Source organism: Miscanthus floridulus, unplaced genomic scaffold (assembly GCF_019320115.1).
Source record: "Miscanthus floridulus cultivar M001 unplaced genomic scaffold, ASM1932011v1 fs_430_2, whole genome shotgun sequence".
NCBI classification, from domain to species: Eukaryota; Viridiplantae; Streptophyta; class Magnoliopsida; order Poales; family Poaceae; genus Miscanthus; species Miscanthus floridulus.
The window spans coordinates 54,327-71,676 of record NW_027096740.1 but is presented as its reverse complement, the minus strand read 5'-3'; positions in this window follow the sequence as shown (position 1 = coordinate 71,676).

The following is a 17,350-nucleotide window of genomic DNA, read 5'->3' as shown; positions in this document are numbered from 1 at the left end:
GAATCTCGTTTCGGTCTATTGGGAGCCAGTGTTGGTGCAAGATAGGTGCACTGTTTGCGCCAAACATACCATAGGCTCGAAATTCATTTTGGACACACCCGATGGTACTCCTAGGTGATGTGGGTCATGTGGAGTCTCGTTTTGGTCCGTTGGGAGCCAGTGTCGGTGCAAGATAGGTGCACGGTTTGCGCCGAACACACCATAGGCTCAAAAATCATTTTCGAAGCACCCGATGGACTCCTAGGTGACGTGGGTCATGTGGAGTCTCGTTTTGGTCCGTTGGGAGCCAGTGTCGGTGCAAGATAGGTGCACGGTTTGCGCCGAACGTACCATAGGCTCAGAAATCATTTTGGATGCACCCGATGGTACTCCTAGGTGACGTGGGTCAAGTGGAATCTCGTTTCGGTCTGTTGGGAGCCAGTGTCGGTGCAAGATAGGTGCACGGTTGTCGCCGAACCTACCATAGGCTCGGAAATCATTTTGGACGCACCCGATGGTACTCCTAGGTGACGTGGGTCAAGTGGAATCTCGTTTCGGTCTGTTGGGAGCCAGTGTCTGTGCAAGATAGGTGCACGGTTTGCGCCAAACATACCATAGGCTCGGAAATCATTTTGGACGCACCCGATGTAACTCCTAGGTGATATGGGTCATGTGGAATCTTGTTTCGGTCTATTTGGAGACAGTGTTAGTGTCGGTGCAAGATAGGTGCATGATATGCGACGAACATACCATAGGCTCATAAATCATTTCGGATGCACCCAATTTTACTCCTAGGTGAAGTGGGTCATGTAGAATCTTGTTTCGGTCTATTGGGAGCCAGTGTCGGTGCAAGATAGGTGCATGGTTTGTGCCGAACATACCATAGGCTCAGAAGTTGTTTTGGACGAACCCGATGGTACTCCTAGGTGACGTGGGTCATGTGGAATCTCGTTTTGGTCTGTTGGGATCCTGTGTCTATACAAGATAGGTGCATGGTTTGTGTCGAACATACCATAGGCTTGGAAATCATTTTGGACGCACCACATGGAGCTCCTAGGTGATGTGGATCATGTGGAGTCTTGTTTCGGTCCGTTGGGAGCCAGTGTCGGTGCAAGATTGGTGCACGGTTTGCGCCGAACACACCATAGGCTCAGAAATCGTTTTGGACGCACCCGATGGTACTCCTAGGTGACGTTGGTCATGTGGAATCTCGTTTCGGTCTATTGGGAGCCAGTGTCGGTGCAAGATAGGTGCACGGTTTGCGCCGAACATACCATAGGCTCAGAAATCATTTTGGACGCACCCGATGGTACTCCTAGGTGACGCGGGTCAAGTGGAATCTCGTTTCGGTCTGTTGGGATCTAGTGTCTATGCAAGATAGGTGCATGGTTTGTGTCGAACATACCATAGGCTCGAAAATCATTTTGGACGCACCCGATGGTACTCCTAGGTGACGTGGGTCATGTGGAGTCTCGTTTTGGTCTGTTGGGAGCCACTGTCGGTGCAAGATAGGTGCACGGTTTGCGCCGGACATACCATAGGCTTAGAAATCTTTTTGGACGCACCTGATGGTACTCCTAGGTGATGTGGGACATGTGGAGTCTCGTTTTGGTCTGTTGGGAGCCAGTGTCGGTGTAAGATAGGTGCGATGGAACTCCTAGGTGACGTGGGTAATGTGGAATCTCTTTTCAGTTCATTTGGAGACAGTGTTGGTGTCGGTGCAAGATAGGTGCACGGTTTGCACCGAGTGTACCATAGGCTCAAAAATCATTTCAGACGCACCCAATGGTACTCGTAGGTGATGAGGCTCAAGCGAAAGCTCGTTTCGGTCCGTTCGGATGTGGTGCTAATCTTGACGCAAGATAGGTGCATGGTTTGCGCCGAACACACCATAGGCTCAGAAACTGTTTTGGACGCACCCGATGGTACTCCTAGGTGACGTTGGTCATGTGGAATCTCGTTTCGGTCTATTGGGAGCCAGTGTCGGTGCAAGATAGGTGCACGGTTTGCGCCGAACATACCATAGGCTCGGAAATCATTTTGGATGCACCCGATGGTACTCCTAGGTGACGTGGGTCATGTGGAATCTCATTTTGGTCCATTGGGAGCCAGTGTTGGTGCAAGATAGGTGCACTGTTTGCGCCGAACATACCATAGGCTCGAAATTCATTTTGGACGCACCTGATGGTACTCCTAGGTGATGTGGGACATGTGGAGTCTCGTTTTGGTCCGTTGGGAGCCAGTGTCGGTGCAAGATAGGTGCACGGTTTGCGCCGAACACACCATAGGCTCAGAAATCATTTTGGACGCACCTGATGGTACTCCTAGGTGACGTGGGTCATGTGGAGTCTCGTTTTGGTCCGTTGGGAGCCAGTGTCCGTGCAAGATAGGTGCACAGTTTGCGCCGAACGTACCATAGGCTTGAAAATCATTTTGGATGCACCCGATGGTACTCCTAGGTGACGTGGGTCAAGTGGAATCTCGTTTCAGTCTGTTGGGAGCCAGTGTCGGTGCAAGATAGGTGCACGGTTGGCGCTGAACATACCATAGGCTCGGAAATCGTTTTGGACGCACCCGATGGTACTCCTAGGTGACGTGGGTCAAGTGGAATCTCGTTCCGGTTTGTTGGGAGCCAGTGTCTGTGCAAGATAGGTGCACGGTTTGCGCCAAACATACCATAGGCTCGGAAATCATTTTGGACGCACCCAATGGTACTCGTAGGTGATGAGGCTCAAGCAAAAGCTCGTTTTGGTCCGTTCGGAGGTGGTGCTAATCTTGACGCAAGATAGGTGCATGGTTTTGCCAAACGTACCGTAGGATCGGAAAACGTTTTGGACGCACCCGATGGTCCTCCTAGGTGACGTGGGTCATGTGGAATCTTGTTTCGGTCTGTTGGGAGCTAGTGTCGGTGCAAGATAGGTGCACGGTTGGCGCCGAACATACCATAGGCTCAGAAATCATTTTGGACACACCCGATGGTACTCCTAGGTGACGTGGGTCAAGTGGAATCTCGTTCCGGTTTGTTGGGAGCCAGTGTCTGTGCAAGATAGGTGCACGGTTTGCGCCAAACATACCATAGGCTCGGAAATCATTTTGGACGCACCCAATGGTACTCGTAGGTGATGAGGCTCAAGCAAAAGCTCGTTTTGGTCCGTTCGGAGGTGGTGCTAATCTTGACGCAAGATAGGTGCATGGTTTTGCCAAACGTACCGTAGGATCGGAAAACGTTTTGGACGCACCCGATGGTCCTCCTAGGTGACGTGGGTCATGTGGAATCTTGTTTCGGTCTGTTGGGAGCTAGTGTCGGTGCAAGATAGGTGCACGGTTGGCGCCGAACATACCATAGGCTCAGAAATCATTTTGGACACACCCGATGGTACTCCTAGGTGACGTGGGTCAAGTGGAATCTTGTATTGGTCTGTTGGGAGCCAATTTCGGTGCAAGATTGGTGCACGGTTAGCGCCAAACATACCATAGGCTTGGAAATCATTTTGGACACACCAGATGGAGCTCCTAGGTGATGTAGATCATGTGGAGTCTTGTTTCGGTCCGTTGGGAGCCAGTGTCGGTGCAAGATTGGTGCACGGTTTGCGCCGAACACACCATAGGCTTAGAAATCGTTTTGGACGCACCCGATGGTACTCCTAGGTGACGTTGGTCATATGGAATCTCGTTTCGGTCTATTGGGAGCCAGTGTCGGTGCAGGATAGGTGCACGGTTTGCGCCGAACATACCATAGGCTCAGAAATCATTTTGGACACACCCGATGGTACTCCTAGGTGACGTGGGTCAAGTGGAATCTCGTTTCAGTCTGTTGGGATCCAGTGTCTATGCAAGATAGGTGCATGGTTTGTGTCGAACATACCATAGGCTCGAAAATCATTTTGGACGCACCCGATGGTACTCCTAGGTGACGTGGGTCATGTGGAGTCTCGTTTTGGTCTGTTGGGAGCCACTGTCGGTGCAAGATAGGTGCACGGTTTGCGCTGGACATACCATAGGCTTAGAAATCATTTTGGACGCACCCGATGGTACTCCTAGGTGACGTGGGTCATGTGGAGTCTCGTTTTGGTCCGTTGGGGGCCAGTGTCGGTGTAAGATAGGTGCGATGGAACTCCTAGGTGACGTCGGTAATGTGGAATCTCTTTTCAGTTCATTTGGAGACAGTGTTGGTGTCGGTGCAAGATAGGTGCACGGTTTGCGCCGAGTGTACCATAGGCTCAAAAATCATTTCAGACGCACCCAATGTTACTCGTAGGTGATGAGGCTCAAGCGAAAGCTTGTTTCAGTCCATTCGGATGTGGTGCTAATCTTGACACAAGATAGGTGCATGGTTTGCACCGAACACACCATAGGCTCAGAAACTATTTTGGACGCACCCGATGGTACTCCTAGGTGACGTTGGTCATGTGGAATCTCGTTTCGGTCTATTGGGAGCCAGTGTTGGTGCAAGATAGGTGCACTGTTTGCGCCAAACATACCATAGGCTCGAAATTCATTTTGGACACACCCGATGGTACTCCTAGGTGATGTGGGTCATGTGGAGTCTCGTTTTGGTCCGTTGGGAGCCAGTGTCGGTGCAAGATAGGTGCACGGTTTGCGCCGAACACACCATAGGCTCAAAAATCATTTTCGAAGCACCCGATGGACTCCTAGGTGACGTGGGTCATGTGGAGTCTCGTTTTGGTCCGTTGGGAGCCAGTGTCGGTGCAAGATAGGTGCACGGTTTGCGCCGAACGTACCATAGGCTCAGAAATCATTTTGGATGCACCCGATGGTACTCCTAGGTGACGTGGGTCAAGTGGAATCTCGTTTCGGTCTGTTGGGAGCCAGTGTCGGTGCAAGATAGGTGCACGGTTGTCGCCGAACCTACCATAGGCTCGGAAATCATTTTGGACGCACCCGATGGTACTCCTAGGTGACGTGGGTCAAGTGGAATCTCGTTTCGGTCTGTTGGGAGCCAGTGTCTGTGCAAGATAGGTGCACGGTTTGCGCCAAACATACCATAGGCTCGGAAATCATTTTGGACGCACCCGATGTAACTCCTAGGTGATATGGGTCATGTGGAATCTTGTTTCGGTCTATTTGGAGACAGTGTTAGTGTCGGTGCAAGATAGGTGCATGATATGCGACGAACATACCATAGGCTCATAAATCATTTCGGATGCACCCAATTTTACTCCTAGGTGAAGTGGGTCATGTAGAATCTTGTTTCGGTCTATTGGGAGCCAGTGTCGGTGCAAGATAGGTGCATGGTTTGTGCCGAACATACCATAGGCTCAGAAGTTGTTTTGGACGAACCCGATGGTACTCCTAGGTGACGTGGGTCATGTGGAATCTCGTTTTGGTCTGTTGGGATCCTGTGTCTATACAAGATAGGTGCATGGTTTGTGTCGAACATACCATAGGCTTGGAAATCATTTTGGACGCACCACATGGAGCTCCTAGGTGATGTGGATCATGTGGAGTCTTGTTTCGGTCCGTTGGGAGCCAGTGTCGGTGCAAGATTGGTGCACGGTTTGCGCCGAACACACCATAGGCTCAGAAATCGTTTTGGACGCACCCGATGGTACTCCTAGGTGACGTTGGTCATGTGGAATCTCGTTTCGGTCTATTGGGAGCCAGTGTCGGTGCAAGATAGGTGCACGGTTTGCGCCGAACATACCATAGGCTCAGAAATCATTTTGGACGCACCCGATGGTACTCCTAGGTGACGCGGGTCAAGTGGAATCTCGTTTCGGTCTGTTGGGATCTAGTGTCTATGCAAGATAGGTGCATGGTTTGTGTCGAACATACCATAGGCTCGAAAATCATTTTGGACGCACCCGATGGTACTCCTAGGTGACGTGGGTCATGTGGAGTCTCGTTTTGGTCTGTTGGGAGCCACTGTCGGTGCAAGATAGGTGCACGGTTTGCGCCGGACATACCATAGGCTTAGAAATCTTTTTGGACGCACCTGATGGTACTCCTAGGTGATGTGGGACATGTGGAGTCTCGTTTTGGTCTGTTGGGAGCCAGTGTCGGTGTAAGATAGGTGCGATGGAACTCCTAGGTGACGTGGGTAATGTGGAATCTCTTTTCAGTTCATTTGGAGACAGTGTTGGTGTCGGTGCAAGATAGGTGCACGGTTTGCGCCGAGTGTACCATAGGCTCAAAAATCATTTCAGACGCACCCAATGGTACTCGTAGGTGATGAGGCTCAAGCGAAAGCTCGTTTCGGTCCGTTCGGATGTGGTGCTAATCTTGACGCAAGATAGGTGCATGGTTTGCGCCGAACACACCATAGGCTCAGAAACTGTTTTGGACGCACCCGATGGTACTCCTAGGTGACGTTGGTCATGTGGAATCTCGTTTCGGTCTATTGGGAGCCAGTGTCGGTGCAAGATAGGTGCACGGTTTGCGCCGAACATACCATAGGCTCGGAAATCATTTTGGATGCACCCGATGGTACTCCTAGGTGACGTGGGTCATGTGGAATCTCATTTTGGTCCATTGGGAGCCAGTGTTGGTGCAAGATAGGTGCACTGTTTGCGCCGAACATACCATAGGCTCGAAATTCATTTTGGACGCACCTGATGGTACTCCTAGGTGATGTGGGACATGTGGAGTCTCGTTTTGGTCCGTTGGGAGCCAGTGTCGGTGCAAGATAGGTGCACGGTTTGCGCCGAACACACCATAGGCTCAGAAATCATTTTGGACGCACCTGATGGTACTCCTAGGTGACGTGGGTCATGTGGAGTCTCGTTTTGGTCCGTTGGGAGCCAGTGTCCGTGCAAGATAGGTGCACAGTTTGCGCCGAACGTACCATAGGCTTGAAAATCATTTTGGATGCACCCGATGGTACTCCTAGGTGACGTGGGTCAAGTGGAATCTCGTTTCAGTCTGTTGGGAGCCAGTGTCGGTGCAAGATAGGTGCACGGTTGGCGCTGAACATACCATAGGCTCGGAAATCGTTTTGGACGCACCCGATGGTACTCCTAGGTGACGTGGGTCAAGTGGAATCTCGTTCCGGTTTGTTGGGAGCCAGTGTCTGTGCAAGATAGGTGCACGGTTTGCGCCAAACATACCATAGGCTCGGAAATCATTTTGGACGCACCTGATGTAACTCCTAGGTGATATGGGTCATGTGGAATCTTGTTTCGGTCCATTTGGAGACAGTGTTAGTGTCGGTGCAAGATAGGTGCATGATATGCGACGAACATACCATAGGCTCAGGAATCATTTTGGACGCACCCAATTTTACTCCTAGGTGAAGTGGGTCATGTAGAATCTTGTTTCGATCTATTGGGAGCCAGTGTCGGTGCAAGATATGTGCATGGTTTGTGCCGAACATACCATAGGCTCAGAAGTTGTTTTAGACGAACCCGATGGTACTCCTAGGTGACGTTGGTCATGTGGAAACTCATTTCGGTCTGTTGGGAGCCAGTGTCGGTGCAAGATAGGTGCACGGTTTGCGTCGAACATACCATAGGCTCGGAAATCATTTTGGACGCACCCGATGGTACTCCTAGGTGACGTGGGTCATGTGGAGTCTCGTTTTGGTCTATTGGGAACCAGTGTCGGTGCAAGATAGGTGCACGATTTGCGCCGAACATACCATAGGCTCAGAAATCATTTTGGACACACCCGATGGTACTCCTAGGGGACGTGGGTCATGTGGAGTCTCATTTTGGTCCGTTGGGAGCCAGTGTCAGTGTAAGATAGGTGCGATGGAACTCCAAGGTGATGTGGGTAATGTGGAATCTCTTTTCGGTTCATTTGGAGACAGTGTTGGTGTCAGTGCAAGATAGGTGCACGGTTTGCGCCGAGTGTACCATAGGCTCAAAAATCATTTCGGACACACCCAATGGTACTCGTAGGTGATGAGGCTCAAGCGAAAGCTTGTTTTGGTCCATTCGGAGGTGGTGCTAATCTTGACGCAAGATAGGTGCATGGTTTTGCCAAACGTACCGTAGGATCAGAAAACGTTTTGGACGCACCTGATGGTACTCCTAGGTGACGTGGGTCATGTGGAATCTTGTTTCGGTCTGTTGGGAGCTAGTGTCGGTGCAACATAGCTGCACGATTTGCGCCGAACATACCATAGGCTCGGAAATCATTTTGGACGCACCCGATGGTACTCCTAGGTGACGTGGGTCATGTGGAGTCTCGTTTTGGTCTGTTGGGAGCCAGTGTCGGTGCAAGATAGGTGCACGGTTTGCGCCAAACATACCATAGGCTCAGAAATCATTTTGGACGCACCTGATGGTACTCCTAGGTAACGTGGGTCATGTGGAATCTCGTTTCGGTCTATTGGGAGCCAGTGTCGGTGCAAGATAGGTGCACGGTTGGCGCCGAACATACCATAGGCTCGAAAATCATTTTGGACACACCCGATGGTACTCCTAGGTGACGTGGGTCAAGTGGAATCTCGTATCGGTTTGTTGGGAGCCAGTGTCGGTGCAAGATAGGTGCACGGTTAGCGCCGAACATACCATAGGCTCGGAAATCATTTTGGACACACCAGATGGAACTCCTAGGTGATGTGGGTCATGTGGAGTCTTGTTTCCGTCCGTTGGGAGCTAGTGTCGGTGCAAGATTGTTGCACGGTTTGCGCCGAACACACCATAGGCTCAGAAATCGTTTTGGACGCACCCGATGGTACTCCTAGGTGACGTTGGTCATGTGGAATCTCGTTTCGGTCTGTTGGGAGCCACTGTTGGTGCAAGATAGGTGCACGGTTTGCGCCGAACTTACCATAGGCTCAGAAATCATTTTGGACGCACCCGATGGTACTCCTAGGTGATGTGGGTCAAGTGGAATCTCGTTTCGGTCTGTTGGGAGCCAGTGTCGGTGCAAGATAGGTGCACGGTTTGCGTCGAACATACCGTAGGCTCGGAAATCATTTTGGACGCACCCGATGGTACTCCTAGGTGACGTGGGTCATGTGGAGTCTCGTTTTGGTCTGTTGGGAACCTGTGTCGGTGCAAGATAGGTGCACGGTTTGCGCCGAACATACCATAGGCTCGGAAATCATTTTGGACGCACCCGATGGTACTCCTAGGGGATGTGGGTCATGTGGAGTCTCGTTTTGGTCCGTTGGGAGCCAGTGTCGGTGTAAGATAGGTGCGATGGAACTCCAAGGTGACGTGGGTAATGTGGAATCTCTTTTCGGTTCATTTGGAGACAGTGTTGGTATCGGTGCACGGTTTGCGCCGAGTGTACCATAGGCTCAAAAATCATTTCGGACGCACCCAATGGTACTCGTAGGTGATGAGGCTCAAGCGAAAGCTCGTTTTGGTCCATTCGGAGGTGGTGCTAATCTTGATGCAAGATAGGTGCATGGTTTTGCCAAACGTACCGTAGGATCGGAAAACGTTTTGGACGCACCCGATGGTACTCCTAGGTGACGTGGGTCATGTGGAATCTTGTTTTGGTCTGTTGGGAGCTAGTGTCGGTGCAAGATAGGTGCACGGTTGGCGCCGAACATACCATAGGCTCAGAAATCATTTTGGACACACCCGATGGTACTCCTAGGTGACGTGGGTCAAGTGGAATCTCGTATCAGTCTGTTGGGAGCCAGTATCGGTGCAAGATAGGTGCACGGTTAGCGCCAAACATACCATAGGCTTGGAAATCATTTTGGACACACCAGATGGAGCTCCTAGGTGATGTGGATCATGTGGAGTCTTGTTTCGGTCCGTTGGGAGCCAGTGTCGGTGCAAGATTGGTGCATGGTTTGCGCCGAACACACCATAGGCTCAGAAATCGTTTTGGACGCACCCAATGGTACTCCTTGGTGACGTTGGTCATGTGGAATCTTGTTTCGGTCTATTGGGAGCCAGTGTCGGTGCAAGATAGGTGCACGGTTTGCGCCGAACATACCATAGGCTCAGAAATCATTTTGGACACACCCGATGGTACTCCTAGGTGACGTGGGTCAAGTGGAATCTCGTTTCGGTCTATTGGGATCCAGTGTCTATGCAAGATAGGTGCATGGTTTGTGTCGAACATACCATAGGCTCGAAAATCATTTTGGACGCACCCGATGGTACTCCTAGGTGACGTGGGTCATGTGGAGTCTCGTTTTGGTCTGTTGGGAGCCACTGTCGGTGCAAGATAGGTGCACGGTTTGCGCCGGACATACCATAGGCTTAGAAATCATTTTGGACGCACCCGATGGTACTCCTAGGTGACGTGGGTCATGTGGAGTCTCGTTTTGGTCCGTTGGGAGCTAGTGTCGGTGTAAGATAGGTGCGATGGAACTCCTAGGTGACATGGGTAATGTGGAATCTCTTTTTAGTTCATTTGGAGACAGTGTTGGTGTCGGTGCAAGATAGGTGCACGGTTTGCGCCGAGTGTTCCATAGGCTCGAATTTCATTTTGGACACACCCGATGGTACTCCTAGGTGATGTGGGTCATGTGGAGTCTCGTTTTGGTCCGTTGGGAGCCAGTGTCGGTGCAAGATAGGTGCACGGTTTGCGCCGAACACACCATAGGCTCAGAAATCATTTTGGATGCACCCGATGGTACTCCTAGGTGACGTGGGTCATGTGGAGTCTCGTTTTGGTCCGTTGGGAGCCTGTGTCGGTGCAAGATAGGTGCATGGTTTGCGCCGAACATACCATAGGCTCGGAAATCATTTTGGATGCACCCGATGGTACTCCTAGGTGACGTGGGTCAAGTGGAATCTCGTTTTGGTCTGTTGGGAGCCAGTGTCGGTGCAAGATAGGTGCACGGTTGGCGCCGAACATACCATAGGCTCGGAAATCATTTTGGACGCACCCGATGGTACTCCTAGGTGACGTGGGTCAAGTGGAATCTTGTTTCGGTCTGTTGGGAGCCAGTGTCTGTGCAAGATAGGTGCACGGTTTGCGCTAAACATACCATAGGCTCGGAAATCATTTTGGACGCATCCGATGTAACTCCTAGGTGATATGGGTCATGTGGAATCTTGTTTCGGTCCATTTGGAGACAGTGTTAGTGTCGGTGCAAGATAGGTGCATGATATGCGATGAACATACCATAGGCTCAGAAATCATTTCGGACGCACCCAATTTTACTCCTAGGTGAAGTGGGTCATGTAGAATCTTGTTTCGGTCTATTGGGAGCTAGTGTCGGTGCAAGATAGGTGCATGGTTTGTGCTGAACATACCATAGGCTCAGAAGTTGTTTTGGACGAACCCGATGGTACTCCTAGGTGATGTGGGTCTTGTGGAATCTCATTTCGGTCTGTTGGGAGCCAGTGTCGGTGCAAGATAGGTGCACGGTTTGTGCCGAACATACAATAGGCTCAGAAATCATTTTGAACGCAGCTGATGGTACTCCTAGTTTACGTGGGTCAAGTGCAATCTCATTTCGGTCTATTGGGAGCCAGTGTCGGTGCAAGATAGCTGCACGATTTGCGCCAAACATACCATAGGCTCGGAAATCATTTTGGACGCACCCGATGGTACTCCTAGGTGACGTGGGTCATGTGGAGTCTCGTTTTGGTCTGTTGGGAGCCAGTGTCGGTGCAAGATAGGTGCACGGTTTGCGCCAAACATACCATAGGCTCAGAAATCATTTTGGACGCACCCAATGGTACTCCTAGGTAACGTGGGTCAAGTGGAATATCGTTTCGGTCTGTTGGGAGCCAGTGTCGGTGCAAGATAGGTGCACGGTTTTCGCCAAACATACCATAGGCTCGAAAATCATTTTGGACACAGCCGATGGTACTCCTAGGTGACGTGGGTCATGTGGAATCTCGTTTCGGTCTATTGGGAGCCAGTGTCGGTGCAAGATAGGTGCACGGTTTGCGCCGAACATACCATAGGCTCGGAAATCATTTTGGATGCACCCGATGGTACTCCTAGGTGACGTGGGTCATGTGGAATCTCATTTTGGTCCATTGGGAGCCAGTGTTGGTGCAAGATAGGTGCACTATTTGCGCCGAACATACCATAGGCTCGAAATTCATTTTGGACGCACCTGATGGTACTCCTAGGTGATGTGGGTCATGTGGAGTCTCGTTTTGGTCCGTTGGGAGCCAGTGTCGGTGCAAGATAGGTGCACGGTTTGCGCCGAACACACCATAGGCTCAGAAATCATTTTGGACGCACCTGATGGTACTCCTAGGTGACGTGGGTCATGTGGAGTCTCGTTTTGGTCCGTTGGGAGCCAGTGTCCGTGCAAGATAGGTGCACGGTTTGCGCCGAACGTACCATAGGCTCGAAAATCATTTTGGATGCACCCGATGGTACTCCTAGGTGATGTGGGTCAAGTGGAATCTCGTTTCGGTCTGTTGGGAGCCAGTGTCGGTGCAAGATAGGTGCACGGTTGGCGCTGAACATACCATAGGCTCGGAAATCGTTTTGGACGCACCCGATGGTACTCCTAGGTGACGTGGGTCAAGTGGAATCTCGTTCCGGTTTGTTGGGAGCCAGTGTCTGTGCAAGATAGGTGCACGGTTTGCGCCAAACATACCATAGGCTCGGAAATCATTTTGGACGCACCTGATGTAACTCCTAGGTGATATGGGTCATGTGGAATCTTGTTTCGGTCCATTTGGAGACAGTGTTAGTGTCGGTGCAAGATAGGTGCATGATATGCGACGAACATACCATAGGCTCAGAAATCATTTCGGACGCACCCAATTTTACTCCTAGGTGAAGTGGGTCATGTAGAATCTTGTTTCGGTCTATTGGGAACCAGTGTCGGTGCAAGATATGTGCATGGTTTGTGCCTAACATACCATAGGCTCAGAAGTTGTTTTGGACGAACCCGATGGTACTCCTAGGTGATGTTGGTCATGTGGAAACTCATTTCGGTCTGTTGGGAGCCAGTGTCGGTGCAAGATAGGTGCACGGTTTGCGTCGAACATACCATAGGCTCGGAAATCATTTTGGACGCACCCGATGGTACTCCTAGGTGACGTGGGTCATGTGGAGTCTCGTTTTGGTCTGTTGGGAACCAGTGTCGGTGCAAAATAGGTGCACGGTTTGCGCCGAACATACCATAGGCTCAGAAATCATTTTGGACGCACCCGATGGTACTCCTAGGGGACGTGGGTCATGTGGAGTCTCGTTTTGGTCCGTTGGGAGCCAGTGTCGGTGTAAGATAGGTGCGATGGAACTCCAAGGTGACATGGGTAATGTGGAATCTCTTTTCGGTTCATTTGGAGACAGTGTTGGTGTCAGTGCAAGATAGGTGCACGGTTTGCGCCGAGTGTACCATAGGCTCAAAAATCATTTCGGACGCACCCAATGGTACTCATAGGTGATGAGGCTCAAGCGAAAGCTTGTTTTGGTCCATTCGGAGGTGGTGCTAATCTTGACGCAAGATAGGTGCATGGTTTTGCCAAACATACCGTAGGATCAGAAAACGTTTTGGACGCACCTGATGGTACTCCTAGGTGACGTGGGTCATGTGGAATCTTGTTTCGGTCTGTTGGGAGCTAGTGTCGGTGCAAGATAGCTGCATGATTTGCGCCGAACATACCATAGGCTCAGAAATCATTTTGGACGCACCCGATGGTACTCCTAGGTGACGTGGGTCATGTGGAGTCTCGTTTTGGTCTGTTGGGAGCCAGTGTCGGCGCAAGATAGGTGCACGGTTTGCGCCAAACATACCATAGGCTCAGAAATCATTTTGGACGCACCTGATGGTACTCCTAGGTAACGTGGGTCATGTGGAATCTCGTTTCGGTCTATTGGGAGCCAGTGTCGGTGCAAGATAGGTGCACGGTTGGCGCCGAACATACCATAGGCTCGAAAATCATTTTGGACACACCCGATGGTACTCCTAGGTGACGTGGGTCAAGTGGAATCTCGTATCGGTTTGTTGGGAGCCAGTGTCGGTGCAAGATAGGTGCACGGTTAGCGCCGAACATACCATAGGCTCGGAAATCATTTTGGACACACCAGATGGAGCTCCTAGGTGATGTGGATCATGTGGAGTCTTGTTTCGGTCCGTTGGGAGCCAGTGTCGGTGCAAGATTGGTGCATGGTTTGCGCCGAACACACCATAGGCTCAGAAATCGTTTTGGACGCACCCGATGGTACTCCTTGGTGACGTTGGTCATGTGGAATCTTGTTTCGGTCTATTGGGAGCCAGTGTCGGTGCAAGATAGGTGCACGGTTTGCGCCGAACATACCATAGGCTCAGAAATCATTTTGGACACACCCGATGGTACTCCTAGGTGACGTGGGTCAAGTGGAATCTCGTTTCGGTCTATTGAGATCCAGTGTCTATGCAAGATAGGTGCATGGTTTGTGTCGAACATACCATAGGCTCGAAAATCATTTTGGACGCACCCGATGGTACTCCTAGGTGACGTGGGTCATGTGGAGTCTCGTTTTGGTCTGTTGGGAGCCACTGTTGGTGCAAGATAGGTGCACGGTTTGCGCCGGACATACCATAGGCTTAGAAATCATTTTGGACGCACCCGATGGTACTCCTAGGTGACGTGGGTCATGTGGAGTCTCGTTTTGGTCCGTTGGGAGCCAGTGTCGGTGTAAGATAGGTGCGATGGAACTCCTAGGTGACGTGGGCAATGTGGAATCTCTTTTCAGTTCATTTGGAGACAGTGTTGGTGTCGGTGCAAGATAGGTGCACGGTTTGCGCCGAGTGTTCCATAGGCTCGAATTTCATTTTGGACGCACCCGATGGTACTCCTAGGTGACGTTGGTCATGTGGAGTCTCGTTTTGGTCTATTGGGAGCTAGTGTCGGTGCAAGATAGGTGCATGGTTTGTGCTGAACATACCATAGGCTCAGAAGTTGTTTTGGACGAACCCGATGGTACTCCTAGGTGATGTGGGTCTTGTGGAATCTCATTTCGGTCTGTTGGGAGCCAGTGTCGGTGCAAGATAGGTGCACGGTTTGTGCCGAACATACAATAGGCTCAGAAATCATTTTGAACGCAGCTGATGGTACTCCTAGTTTACGTGGGTCAAGTGCAATCTCATTTCGGTCTATTGGGAGCCAGTGTCGGTGCAAGATAGCTGCACGATTTGCGCCAAACATACCATAGGCTCGGAAATCATTTTGGACGCACCCGATGGTACTCCTAGGTGACGTGGGTCATGTGGAGTCTCGTTTTGGTCTGTTGGGAGCCAGTGTCGGTGCAAGATAGGTGCACGGTTTGCGCCAAACATACCATAGGCTCAGAAATCATTTTGGACGCACCCAATGGTACTCCTAGGTAACGTGGGTCAAGTGGAATATCGTTTCGGTCTGTTGGGAGCCAGTGTCGGTGCAAGATAGGTGCACGGTTTTCGCCAAACATACCATAGGCTCGAAAATCATTTTGGACACAGCCGATGGTACTCCTAGGTGACGTGGGTCATGTGGAATCTCGTTTCGGTCTATTGGGAGCCAGTGTCGGTGCAAGATAGGTGCACGGTTTGCGCCGAACATACCATAGGCTCGGAAATCATTTTGGATGCACCCGATGGTACTCCTAGGTGACGTGGGTCATGTGGAATCTCATTTTGGTCCATTGGGAGCCAGTGTTGGTGCAAGATAGGTGCACTATTTGCGCCGAACATACCATAGGCTCGAAATTCATTTTGGACGCACCTGATGGTACTCCTAGGTGATGTGGGTCATGTGGAGTCTCGTTTTGGTCCGTTGGGAGCCAGTGTCGGTGCAAGATAGGTGCACGGTTTGCGCCGAACACACCATAGGCTCAGAAATCATTTTGGACGCACCTGATGGTACTCCTAGGTGACGTGGGTCATGTGGAGTCTCGTTTTGGTCCGTTGGGAGCCAGTGTCCGTGCAAGATAGGTGCACGGTTTGCGCCGAACGTACCATAGGCTCGAAAATCATTTTGGATGCACCCGATGGTACTCCTAGGTGATGTGGGTCAAGTGGAATCTCGTTTCGGTCTGTTGGGAGCCAGTGTCGGTGCAAGATAGGTGCACGGTTGGCGCTGAACATACCATAGGCTCGGAAATCGTTTTGGACGCACCCGATGGTACTCCTAGGTGACGTGGGTCAAGTGGAATCTCGTTCCGGTTTGTTGGGAGCCAGTGTCTGTGCAAGATAGGTGCACGGTTTGCGCCAAATATACCATAGGCTCGGAAATCATTTTGGACGCACCTGATGTAACTCCTAGGTGATATGGGTCATGTGGAATCTTGTTTCGGTGCATTTGGAGACAGTGTTAGTGTCGGTGCAAGATAGGTGCATGATATGCGACGAACATACCATAGGCTCAGAAATCATTTCGGACGCACCCAATTTTACTCCTAGGTGAAGTGGGTCATGTAGAATCTTGTTTCGGTCTATTGGGAACCAGTGTCGGTGCAAGATATGTGCATGGTTTGTGCCTAACATACCATAGGCTCAGAAGTTGTTTTGGACGAACCCGATGGTACTCCTAGGTGATGTTGGTCATGTGGAAACTCATTTCGGTCTGTTGGGAGCCAGTGTCGGTGCAAGATAGGTGCACGGTTTGCGTCGAACATACCATAGGCTTGGAAATCATTTTGGACGCACCCGATGGTACTCCTAGGTGACGTGGGTCATGTGGAGTCTCGTTTTGGTCTGTTGGGAACCAGTGTCGGTGCAAAATAGGTGCACGGTTTGCGCCGAACATACCATAGGCTCAGAAATCATTTTGGACGCACCCGATGGTACTCCTAAGGGACGTGGGTCATGTGGAGTCTCGTTTTGGTCCGTTGGGAGCCAGTGTCGGTGTAAGATAGGTGCGATGGAACTCCAAGGTGACATGGGTAATGTGGAATCTCTTTTCGGTTCATTTGGAGACAGTGTTGGTGTCAGTGCAAGATAGGTGCACGGTTTGCGCCGAGTGTACCATAGGCTCAAAAATCATTTCGGACGCACCCAATGGTACTCATAGGTGATGAGGCTCAAGCGAAAGCTTGTTTTGGTCCATTCGGAGGTGGTGCTAATCTTGACGCAAGATAGGTGCATGGTTTTGCCAAACATACCGTAGGATCAGAAAACGTTTTGGACGCACCTGATGGTACTCCTAGGTGACGTGGGTCATGTGGAATCTTGTTTCGGTCTGTTGGGAGCTAGTGTCGGTGCAAGATAGCTGCATGATTTGCGCCGAACATACCATAGGCTCAGAAATCATTTTGGACGCACCCGATGGTACTCCTAGGTGACGTGGGTCATGTGGAGTCTCGTTTTGGTCTGTTGGGAGCCAGTGTCGGCGCAAGATAGGTGCACGGTTTGCGCCAAACATACCATAGGCTCAGAAATCATTTTGGACGCACCTGATGGTACTCCTAGGTAACGTGGGTCATGTGGAATCTCGTTTCGGTCTATTGGGAGCCAGTGTCGGTGCAAGATAGGTGCACGGTTGGCGCCGAACATACCATAGGCTCGAAAATCATTTTGGACACACCCGATGGTACTCCTAGGTGACGTGGGTCAAGT